Source organism: Helianthus annuus, chromosome 8 (assembly GCF_002127325.2).
Source record: "Helianthus annuus cultivar XRQ/B chromosome 8, HanXRQr2.0-SUNRISE, whole genome shotgun sequence".
NCBI classification, from domain to species: Eukaryota; Viridiplantae; Streptophyta; class Magnoliopsida; order Asterales; family Asteraceae; genus Helianthus; species Helianthus annuus.
In genome coordinates, this window is record NC_035440.2 from 17,510,173 (window position 1) to 17,521,704 (window position 11,532).

The 11,532-nt window shown below is 39.1% G+C and overlaps 1 pseudogene; it reads right to left on the bottom strand.

Annotated features, from left to right (window-relative positions):
• Nucleotides 1-275: 275 nt before the first annotated feature.
• LOC118481190 lies at nucleotides 276-916 on the bottom strand (annotated as a pseudogene).
• Nucleotides 917-11,532: the final 10,616 nt, after the last annotated feature.

The following is an 11,532-nucleotide window of genomic DNA, read 5'->3' on the forward strand; positions in this document are numbered from 1 at the left end:
TTGTTATTATTATTATTATTATTATTATTATTATTTTTATTATTATTATTATGATTATTGTTGTTATTATTATTATTATTATTATTATTATTATTATTATTATTATTATTATTATTATTATTATTATTGTTATTGTTTTTGTTAAAAATATTATAATTATAATTATAATTATTATTATTATTGTTATTATTGTTAAAAATGTTGTTGTTGTTGTTGTTGTTGTTGTTGTTGTTGTTGTTGTTGTGTTGTTGTTGTTGTTGTTGTTGTTGTTGTTGTTGTTGTTGTTGTTGTTGTTGTTGTTGTTGTTGTTGTTGTTGTTGTTGTTGTTGTTGTTGTTGTTGTTGTTGTTGTTGTTGTTGTTGTTGTTGTTGTTGTTGTTGTTGTTGTTGTTGTTGTTGTTGTTGTTGTTGTTGTTGTTGTTGTTGTTGTTGTTGTTGTTGTTGTTGTTGTTGTTGTTGTTGTTGTTGTTGTTGTTGTTGTTGTTGTTGTTGTTGTTGTTGTTGTTGTTGTTGTTGTTGTTGTTGTTGTTGTTGTTGTTGTTGTTGTTGTTGTTGTTGTTGTTGTTGTTGTTGTTGTTGTTGTTGTTGTTGTTGTTGTTGTTGTTGTTGTTGTTGTTGTTGTTGTTGTTGTTGTTGTTGTTGTTGTTGTTGTTGTTGTTGTTGTTGTTGTTGTTGTTGTTGTTGTTGTTGTTGTTGTTGTTGTTGTTGTTGTTGTTGTTGTTGTTGTTGTTGTTGTTGTTGTTGTTGTTGTTGTTGTTGTTGTTGTTGTTGTTGTTGTTGTTGTTGTTGTTGTTGTTGTTGTTGTTGTTGTTGTTGTTGTTGTTGTTGTTGTTGTTGTTGTTGTTGTTGTTGTTGTTGTTGTTGTTGTTGTTGTTGTTGTTGTTGTTGTTGTTGTTGTTGTTGTTGTTGTTGTTGTTGTTGTTGTTGTTGTTGTTGTTGTTGTTGTTGTTGTTGTTGTTGTTGTTGTCACACCCCAACCGATGGCGGAAACATCGGGATGAGACGAAGTGTGTAGATTGCTCAAAACGTCATAACGCTATGTGGCAATAATTAATTTAAATTCAAATTTCATTTCAAAACTAAATGTCATACATAATTCAAAAGGAAATAACAACTTGTTTCATAACATAACATAACAAACAAAATGATAGATTAATCTAGGTGTGTATCTAGTCCACCCTAAACTTGTTTCATGAATCATCCATACTTCAATAATCAACCTGCAACATGTATTAAAATAGAGTTTCAATGCAAAAGCAAAGAGCGAGTATACAAGTTTGTTTACATAACATAATAGAATAAAAACTCATATCCAACATGAACATAATAAAATAGTTTAAACGTGCTAGTTTACGTAGTCCAAGTGATAGCCCAAGTTTCCCAATGCGTTTAAAGTACCTAACCCAAAGTTTAACGGGAGGTTGATATGTCTCCTCCTAACAATACCCCAAAGACTAACGGGGAGGTGCATTACTCCTATAGCGCTACTATTGTTAAGGCGGAACTACACACAAGAATTAAACGTTCACATTGCACAAAAAGTCTCAAGATTCACAAGTTTCATGTTTCATGTTTAAATGGATAGAGTAAGTTTCAAATAAGTTTCAAGTGTCGTGTGCGTTTAATATAGAATACATGTTGCACCCAAAGTGTTAAAAGTAGAAATGGGTTCGAGTATACTCACGATTTACAAGTGGTGACTTGAAGTTCCGAGAGCAAGTTTGTAGATGAGTTAGTTTGGAGCACCTTGTCCTTCTACACAAGGAAACGTAGGTGTGTGAGTTTGGCGTATACGGAAGATTATAGATTCGGAGTTTAAAATATAAAGAAAGTAACATAGGTGAAAATAATCATCTTGTACACATAACTCTTGTTCTTGACACTATTGAAACTCCAAAGAGTTGGTATGATTTCATGGATTCTAAGATCCATTAGAGTCGTAACAAGGGCATGGTCATAGATGATGTAACGTCCACTTAACAAATAACTATTAAGTCATCATCAAGTCTTAGTTACTTAGATGTATACGTATAGAATAACTTAGATATTATATAGTTTTACAAGTCTTAAGATTCAAGCATGAGGTAGGAGATTAATGTCTCCATTTAGGTACCTCTTTGTGTCATAGAATACATACATGAGGTAGGAAGAACAAGCTTCCATTTAGGCACCTCTATTGTTCACCACTACGCTTGTTGTTATAAACGACAAGGAAGGTCATGAACATACAAGTATCAAGGTATAAACAACAACTAATCTATAGTAAAACATCAAGTAATGAGTGGATTCTTATGAAGGATAGCCCAAGCTAATCCAACCATCACACATACATCAAGCTTCACACTTGAACACTACTTGTGGGTAAAACCCTAATTAAAACAGAAAGTTTATGAGGTTTTAACCTCTGATTTAGATGTCTCAACCATGTTTTTAAGCTTAACCAACCATGAGAGGGGTTGTAAGCATTAGGACATTGGTTTGAGATGTGTTTCACACAAGTTAGATGAAGTTTGCATAAGTTTGAAACAAAACAGAAAGTTTTAGTCCATTTTAGGGCAAATCCAAGCCTGATTCTTCCAAGGAAAAACCAAGGATTCAAACCCAAGGAAATAACAAAGCAATAGGAAGAAGAACCAAGTGATTTGGTTGAGAAATGAGCAAGTTACACTCACTTTTGTAAGTCTTCACGAATCTGTCCAAAACTCAGATTCTCAGCTGATTAGAGAGTAGTTTAGTGAAGATTAGAGAGTTGTGAAAGTGTCAAATGGGTTGGAGAAGGTGGGTATTTATAATGGAGGAGTTAGAAGGTGATTGGAGGTGATTAGAGGTGGATTAAAGGTGATTGGGTGGTTTAGGTTAATGGGATTTCGTGCACAAAGCTGGAAGAAAACACAATCTGCCGAAACAAGGGCCTCGCGTGACGCGAGGGACCTAGGCGTCACGCGGCGGGTATGGTCTCCCATCTTTCGTTTTGTGACACTTTAGTCCCTGAAGTTTGTTTTTAATCCCTTTTGGTGCAAACTTGAGAGTTTAGGGACTTGTTTTGATATAAAAGCATAGTATAAGGTGTAGTTAAGCATGATGATCATAACCAAAGTATATTTAAGCGTAAAAGAGTCATATTCAAGTATCGTTCTCGTTCAAAAGACGTTCAATGCATAAGTTTAGATTAATTACAAGTTTCGCACATAGTTTCCAAGAATCACGATTAAACATAGACTGATTCACCAAATCGAACATACGAGTATACATAGAATGCGTTTAACATAGATGTAACAAAATATAAGCTTCATTAATGATCCAAGTCTCGATTTGATAAAGATTACAAGGAAAGAAACGATTACAAGAATACAAAGTTTCCAAAAATAGAATTACGAATCAAACTTTCTATAAATGGAAAGTACGAAATAGCCGGGCGTTACAGTCTCCCCTCCTTTAGGAAATTTCGTCCCGAAATTTAGGAAGACGTAGGGAAGAGATGAGGATACTTTGACTTCATATCCTTTTTGAGTTCCCATGTAAATTCAGCGCCACGTTTTCCTTCCCATCTAACTTTGACGATAGGAATCTTGCTGCGCCTTAATAGCTTGACTTCTTGCTCAACGATTTCCACTGGTTTTTCCACAAAATGCATAGTATCGTTGATTTGAAGATCTTCGAGGGGAACTTGAAGTCCTTCATTAGCGAGACATCTCTTTAGGTTCGAGACGTGGAACGTTGGATGAACGTTGTTGAGCTCTTGGGGTAAGTCGAGTCGATAAGCCACCTTACCAATCCTTTCGAGTATCTTGAAAGGACCGACATAACGAGGGGCAAGTTTTCCCTTTTTACCAAAACGAACCACTCCTTTCCAAGGAGATACCTTGAGTAAGACATGGTCCCCAACGTTGAATTCCATTGGCTTTCGTCCCTTGTCAGCATAGCTCTTCTGACGATTTCGAGCCTTGAGTAGATTGTCACGGATTTGGAGAATCTTATCCGTTGCTTCTTGAATGATCTCAGGGCCAGAAAAATGCTTATCACCAATCTCGTGCCAGCTTAAAGGAGAACGACATTTGCGACCATATAATGCCTCGAAAGGAGCCATTTGAATACTAGAGTGGTAGCTATTGTTGTACGAGAACTCGATCAAAGGTAAATGCACATCCCAACTACCACCAAAGTCGATGACACAAGAACGGAGCATGTCCTCTAGGGTTTGGATAGTACGTTCAGTCTGTCCATCCGTTTGGGGATGAAAAGCCGTACTAAGATTCAAATGAGTACCCATAGCGGACTGAAAAGTTTGCCAGAGACGCGAAGTGAATCGACCATCACGATCAGAAATGATGTCGAGAGGAACACCATGATGGCGTATGACTTCATTGGTATAGATACGAGCAAGTCGTTCAACCTTGAAATCCTCACGAATGGGAATGAATTGTGCGGACTTGGTCAAACGATCAATGACCACCCAAATACTATCGTAACCAGCAGGTGTACGAGGAAGTTTAGTTATGAAGTCCATCGCAATGCTATCCCATTTCCAAACAGGGATTTCAGGTTGTTCGAGTAGACCAGAAGGTCGTTGATGCTCGGCTTTGACTTTCGAACAGGTAAGACACTTGGAAACGTACACAGCAATGTCTCTCTTCATACCAGGCCACCAATAGGATGTACGTAGATTATGGTACATCTTGTCGGCGCCAGGATGAATTGAGTACCTAGATTTGTGTGCTTCGTTCATGATAAGGTCACGAAGATTGTCGCGATCTGGGATCCAGACGCGATCACAACAATAGAGAAGACCATCAGGTTTCGAAACGAGTTGACTTTCAGATGCTCCACGTATTTCTACGGCCATGGAACCTTCATTGATAGACGAGTATTGCGCTTCACGAATACGATTGTGAAGATCGCTCGAGACATGAAAACAACGAATGACATCTACATGAGCCTTACGACTAAGTGCATCGGCCACGACATTCGCCTTACCAGGGTGGTAGCGAATCTCGCAATCGTAGTCGTTAAGTAATTCCACCCAACGTCGCTGTCGCATATTGAGTTCTTTTTGGTCAAAGATGTGTTGCAGGCTCTTATGGTCAGTGAAAACCACACACTTAGTACCATATAGGTAGTGTCGCCAAATCTTTAACGCAAAAACAACTGCGCCAAGCTCGAGGTCGTGGGTAGTATAATTTTTCTCATGTATTTTGAGTTGGCGAGAGGCGTAAGCGATGACTTTGTCTCGTTGCATGAGCACACAACCAAGACCACGATTCGATGCATCACAATACACCACAAAATCATCATTCCCATCAGGGAGAGCGAGGATAGGAGCGTTGCAAAGCAAGTCCTTGAGAGTTTGAAAAGATTCCTCTTGCTCAGGACCCCAAGTAAAAGGTTTCTCTTTTTGAGTCAGCGAGGTGAGAGGAACGGCGATTTTTGAAAAATTCGAGATGAATCGACGGTAATAACCCGCCAATCCTAAGAAAGAACGGATTTCAGAAGGAGATTTAGGCGCGGTCCAATTCTTCACAGCTTCGATTTTTGAAGGGTCGACATGAATTCCTTTTTCACTAACAACGTGCCCAAGGAATTGAACTTCTTTGATCCAAAACTCGCATTTAGAGAACTTAGCATATAAACGTTCACTACGCAAGAGTTCGAGTATAAGACGAAGATGACGCTCATGATCGGCTCGAGATTTAGAATAAATGAGGATATCGTCAATAAAGACGATTACGAAGCGATCCAAGTAAGGTTTACAAACACGATTCATGAGGTCCATGAACACAGCGGGTGCGTTGGTTAAGCCAAAAGGCATAACAACGAACTCGTAATGTCCATAGCGAGTACGAAAAGCGGTTTTGGGAACGTCCTCTTCGAGGACTCGAAGTTGGTGATAACCAGAACGAAGATCGATTTTGGAGAAACAGGTAGCGCCTTGGAGTTGATCAAAGAGATCGTCGATACGCGGAAGAGGGTAGCGATTCTTGACGGTGAGTTTGTTGAGCTCACGATAATCGATACACATGCGAAAGGAACCATCTTTCTTTTTAACGAAGAGCACGGGAGCACCCCAAGGAGAGGTACTTGGACGAATGAAACCCTTCTCGAGGAGTTCTTGAAGTTGCGAAGATAATTCTTGCATCTCGGAAGGTGCAAGACGATAAGGAGCCTTGGCAACAGGAGTTGCGCCAGGTACGAGATCAATACGAAAATCAACGGATCGAGGAGGAGGAGGACCGGGCAAATCTTCAGGGAAGACGTCAGGGAAATCGCGCACCACTGAAACATCACTTAGGCTCTTTCCCTTGCCTTTTTCTTCCACAACGTGGGCTAAAAAGGCAAAGTACTGTTTGCGTAAGTACTTGTTTGCTTGTGTGCAGGACATCAACTTTAGTCCCCTTGAAGGTCGGTCTCCATAAACGTGTAAAACATCACCAGAGGGAAGAGGTAAGCGAACGAATTTCTCGCGACAAGCGATTTCGGCATGATTCTTTTGAAGCCAATCCATGCCTATGATGACGTCGAAACTACCCAGTTGCATGGGTATGAGATCGATAGAGAAAACGTGCTCGTTAAGAATAAGACGACAATCGAGGAGAATGGAATCGACTAGGATAGATTTGCCATTGGCGACTTCAACGGAAAACGACTTAGGTAGCTTAGAGCGTGCACATTTTAACAATGATTCGAATTCTAAGGACACAAAGCTTTTGTCCGCACCAGTATCAAATAGTATCGAAGCATAAAGATGGTTAACAAGGAACGTACCGTTAACGACATCATTGTCGTTGCGTGCTTGATTTGCGTTTAGGTTGAAGACGCGTCCACGAGGAGGCTGCTGCTGCTCTTGGATCCATTGAGGGCATTGGGGACGAAGATGATTAACATCCCCACATTTGAAACATGCCCTAGCGGGTCTTGCGTTTTGAGGAGCAGGTTGGGCTGGCTGAGCTTGCTGAGCTGGCTGAGCTTGCTAAACTGGTTGAGCTGGCTGTCCTTGGCGGCAATAGTTGATGGTATGACCATAACGGTTGCAATTTTCACAACGACGACACCTAGCATTAGCGGGATGATGGAAGTTACAAGTGGTACACTTGGGGTGAATCCCAGTGTACGGCTTGGGGGCATCAACAGGAGCAACAGGATTTGGGTTAACAGGCGGCACAATCGCGTTACAAACGGGGTTGGATTGCTTTCGCTTCTTTCCCCTATTGTTATTCGATTGTTGGGTAACTTGATGGGCTGGCTTAGAAGAAACGGGGTTTGCGGCTTGCTTATCGCGAACGCGATTGTTGTTCAAAGACGCGGCCAAACGGTAAATGTCTTCGATGCTATCGAGTTTGGCTGCCTCGATTGTGTCACGCATACTAGGGGGTAAACCATTGATATACTTGCTTTTCTTGCGATCAGGGGTTGAAACAAGGTGAGGGACAATGAAGCTAAGTTGTTTGAAACGGGTGGTGTAAGCTAGGTTGTCATCACCAATCTGTTTTAATACCCAGAATTCTTCCTCTAACTTTCTTTGCTCATGCGGAGGACAAAACTCATCCATCATTAGGGCCTTAGTCTCCTCCCAGGTCAACGCATAAGCCAACTCGTTCGAACGTATGTTTCTTTCATTTGACCACCACTCAAGATCCCGGGCTTGGAATACCCTGGTTGCGCTACGTGTCTTGAGTTCGTCAGGGCAATCGCTATTGATGAATGTGACCTCTATGATGTCAAACCACTCAAGCATAGCGGTCACCCCATCATTGCCAGTAAATGGCTTGGGATTGCACGAAGAAAAATGCTTAAAGTTGAACGAGGCGGGCTTGCGTATTTCGACCTTAGAGTCGACGGAAGAGTGAGGAGTTTCAGATGCACGAATCTCGGAAATGACCTTTGGGACGACGCGAGCGAATTAATCGGCCATGAAAGCCATCATCTTCTTGGTGGAGCGAGACTTTGACTTCTTAGACGCGTTGGAGAGACGAGAAGACATCTAAGATATAAAGAACGAAATGAGTGAGACTTGGTCATAATGTTTGTTTATGAAAACGAAATTGATCACATAGCATAAAGAGTCACATAACATAAAGGTTCAAGTTGATTAACATAGCATAAAAGTTTAAACGTCTCATATAGCATAGTCATGAATTCCACATAGCATAACATGAATAAACGAAAGTATTGTAAATTTAGTTTGTTCACGAGAGATTATTATTGTTTGTGATTGCGATAACGTGCGAAATGTTTAAAACGACATTTTGAAATGAACGAACGTTCAAGTATAAAAATCACATATAAATTGAGATACATAAAAGAGAGGCTCAATAAAACATTGGAGTGTTTCGGGTAGAGAAACGTCGACTATTCCAAAGTGGGTCGAAAGTTCTTTCGAATTAGAGATATTGTGCTTTGGCCTATAAGTAAGATACTCTCGTCGAGAAGCGATTAACGGTATCTTACCCTTCCGGTTACTACACATCTCTAAATGATTGAAACATTCGGGACTTTGGCGAGAATGAAAATCAAGGAATGGGACTTAATCGACAAGATGCGGGTTTCACCCCTAACTTGACAATTTCGTACCCTAAATGTGGTTGGTACTCGTCGGCCAAAATAAAATTTTGACACTTTGACGAGGGTCCACTAGAGTTGAAATGGAAATTACCATTAAGTTGCGGATGTCACTCCTAGCTTAATGGTGAAATTTTGTGCAAAAATAGATTAAAGGTAGAATGAGGGTCGTTTACCAAATTGTGGGTTTCACGCCTATTTTGGTAAATTCTTCTCGTTGGTGTTACAAGAGTATAAAAATAGCATAAGTGTATTAGTGTTTGCCTTAGGAAAGGCACATAATTTTAATAGAGAGTATAGCTAGGAAGCATGCATGGTAGGGTACAAAGTTTTAAACAACAAATAAGAGGAAAAATTCCTAGAACTATAGATTAGGGCAAAAGCATGGCAATTTTTCCTAATTCCCTATAGTTATGGCTCTGATACCAATCTGTCACACCCCAACCGATGGCGGAAACATCGGGATGAGACGAAGTGTGTAGATTGCTCAAAACGTCATAACGCTATGTGGCAATAATTAATTTAAATTCAAATTTCATTTCAAAACTAAATGTCATACATAATTCAAAAGGAAATAACAACTTGTTTCATAACATAACATAACAAACAAAATGATAGATTAATCTAGGTGTGTATCTAGTCCACCCTAAACTTGTTTCATGAATCATCCATACTTCAATAATCAACCTGCAACATGTATTAAAATAGAGTTTCAATGCAAAAGCAAAGAGCGAGTATACAAGTTTGTTTACATAACATAATAGAATAAAAACTCATATCCAACATGAACATAATAAAATAGTTTAAACGTGCTAGTTTACGTAGTCCAAGTGATAGCCCAAGTTTCCCAATGCGCTTAAAGTACCTAACCCAAAGTTTAACGGGAGGTTGATATGTCTCCTCCTAACAATACCCCAAAGACTAACGGGGAGGTGCATTACTCCTATAGCGCTACTATTGTTAAGGCGGAACTACACACAAGAATTAAACGTTCACATTGCACAAAAAGTCTCAAGATTCACAAGTTTCATGTTTCATGTTTAAATGGATAGAGTAAGTTTCAAATAAGTTTCAAGTGTCGTGTGCGTTTAATATAGAATACATGTTGCACCCAAAGTGTTAAAAGTAGAAATGGGTTCGAGTATACTCACGGTTTACAAGTGGTGACTTGAAGTTCCGAGAGCAAGTTTGTAGATGAGTTAGTTTGGAGCACCTTGTCCTTCTACACAAGGAAACGTAGGTGTGTGAGTTTGGCGTATACGGAAGATTATAGATTCGGAGTTTAAAATATAAAGAAAGTAACATAGGTGAAAATAATCATCTTGTACACATAACTCTTGTTCTTGACACTATTGAAACTCCAAAGAGTTGGTATGATTTCATGGATTCTAAGATCCATTAGAGTCGTAACAAGGGCATGGTCATAGATGATGTAACGTCCACTTAACAAATAACTATTAAGTCATCATCAAGTCTTAGTTACTTAGATGTATACGTATAGAATAACTTAGATATTATATAGTTTTACAAGTCTTAAGATTCAAGCATGAGGTAGGAGATTAATGTCTCCATTTAGGTACCTCTTTGTGTCATAGAATACATACATGAGGTAGGAAGAACAAGCTTCCATTTAGGCACCTCTATTGTTCACCACTACGCTTGTTGTTATAAACGACAAGGAGGGTCATGAACATACAAGTATCAAGGTATAAACAACAACTAATCTATAGTAAAACATCAAGTAATGAGTGGATTCTTATGAAGGATAGCCCAAGCTAATCCAACCATCACACATACATCAAGCTTCACACTCGAACACTACTTGTGGGTAAAACCCTAATTAAAACAGAAAGTTTATGAGGTTTTAACCTCTGATTTAGATGTCTCAACCATGTTTTTAAGCTTAACCAACCATGAGAGGGGTTGTAAGCATTAGGACATTGGTTTGAGATGTGTTTCACACAAGTTAGATGAAGTTTGCATAAGTTTGAAACAAAACAGAAAGTTTTAGTCCATTTTAGGGCAAATCCAAGCCTGATTCTTCCAAGGAAAAACCAAGCATTCAAACCCAAGGAAATAACAAAGCAATAGGAAGAAGAACCAAGTGATTTGGTTGAGAAATGAGCAAGTTACACTCACTTTTGTAAGTCTTCACGAATCTGTCCAAAACTCAGATTCTCAGCTGATTAGAGAGTAGTTTAGTGAAGATTAGAGAGTTGTGAAAGTGTCAAATGGGTTGGAGAAGGTGGGTATTTATAATGGAGGAGTTAGAAGGTGATTGGAGGTGATTAGAGGTGGATTAAAGGTGATTGGGTGGTTTAGGTTAATGGGATTTCGTGCACAAAGCTGGAAGAAAACACAATCTGCCGAAACAAGGGCCTCGCGTGACGCGAGGGACCTAGGCGTCACGCGGCGGGTATGGTCTCCCATCTTTCGTTTTGTGACACTTTAGTCCCTGAAGTTTGTTTTTAATCCCTTTTGGTGCAAACTTGAGAGTTTAGGGACTTGTTTTGATATAAAAGCATAGTATAAGGTGTAGTTAAGCATGATGATCATAACCAAAGTATATTTAAGCGTAAAAGAGTCATATTCAAGTATCGTTCTCGTTCAAAAGACGTTCAATGCATAAGTTTAGATTAATTACAAGTTTCGCACATAGTTTCCAAGAATCACGATTAAACATAGACTGATTCACCAAATCGAACATACGAGTATACATAGAATGCGTTTAACATAGATGTAACAAAATATAAGCTTCATTAATGATCCAAGTCTCGATTTGATAAAGATTACAAGGAAAGAAACGATTACAAGAATACAAAGTTTCCAAAAATAGAATTACGAATCAAACTTTCTATAAATGGAAAGTACGAAATAGCCGGGCGTTACAGTTGTTGTTGTTGTTGTTGTTGTTGTTGTTGTTGTTGTTGTTGTTGTTGTTGTTGTTGTTGTTGTTGTTGACGTAACCGTTTAGCGTTTC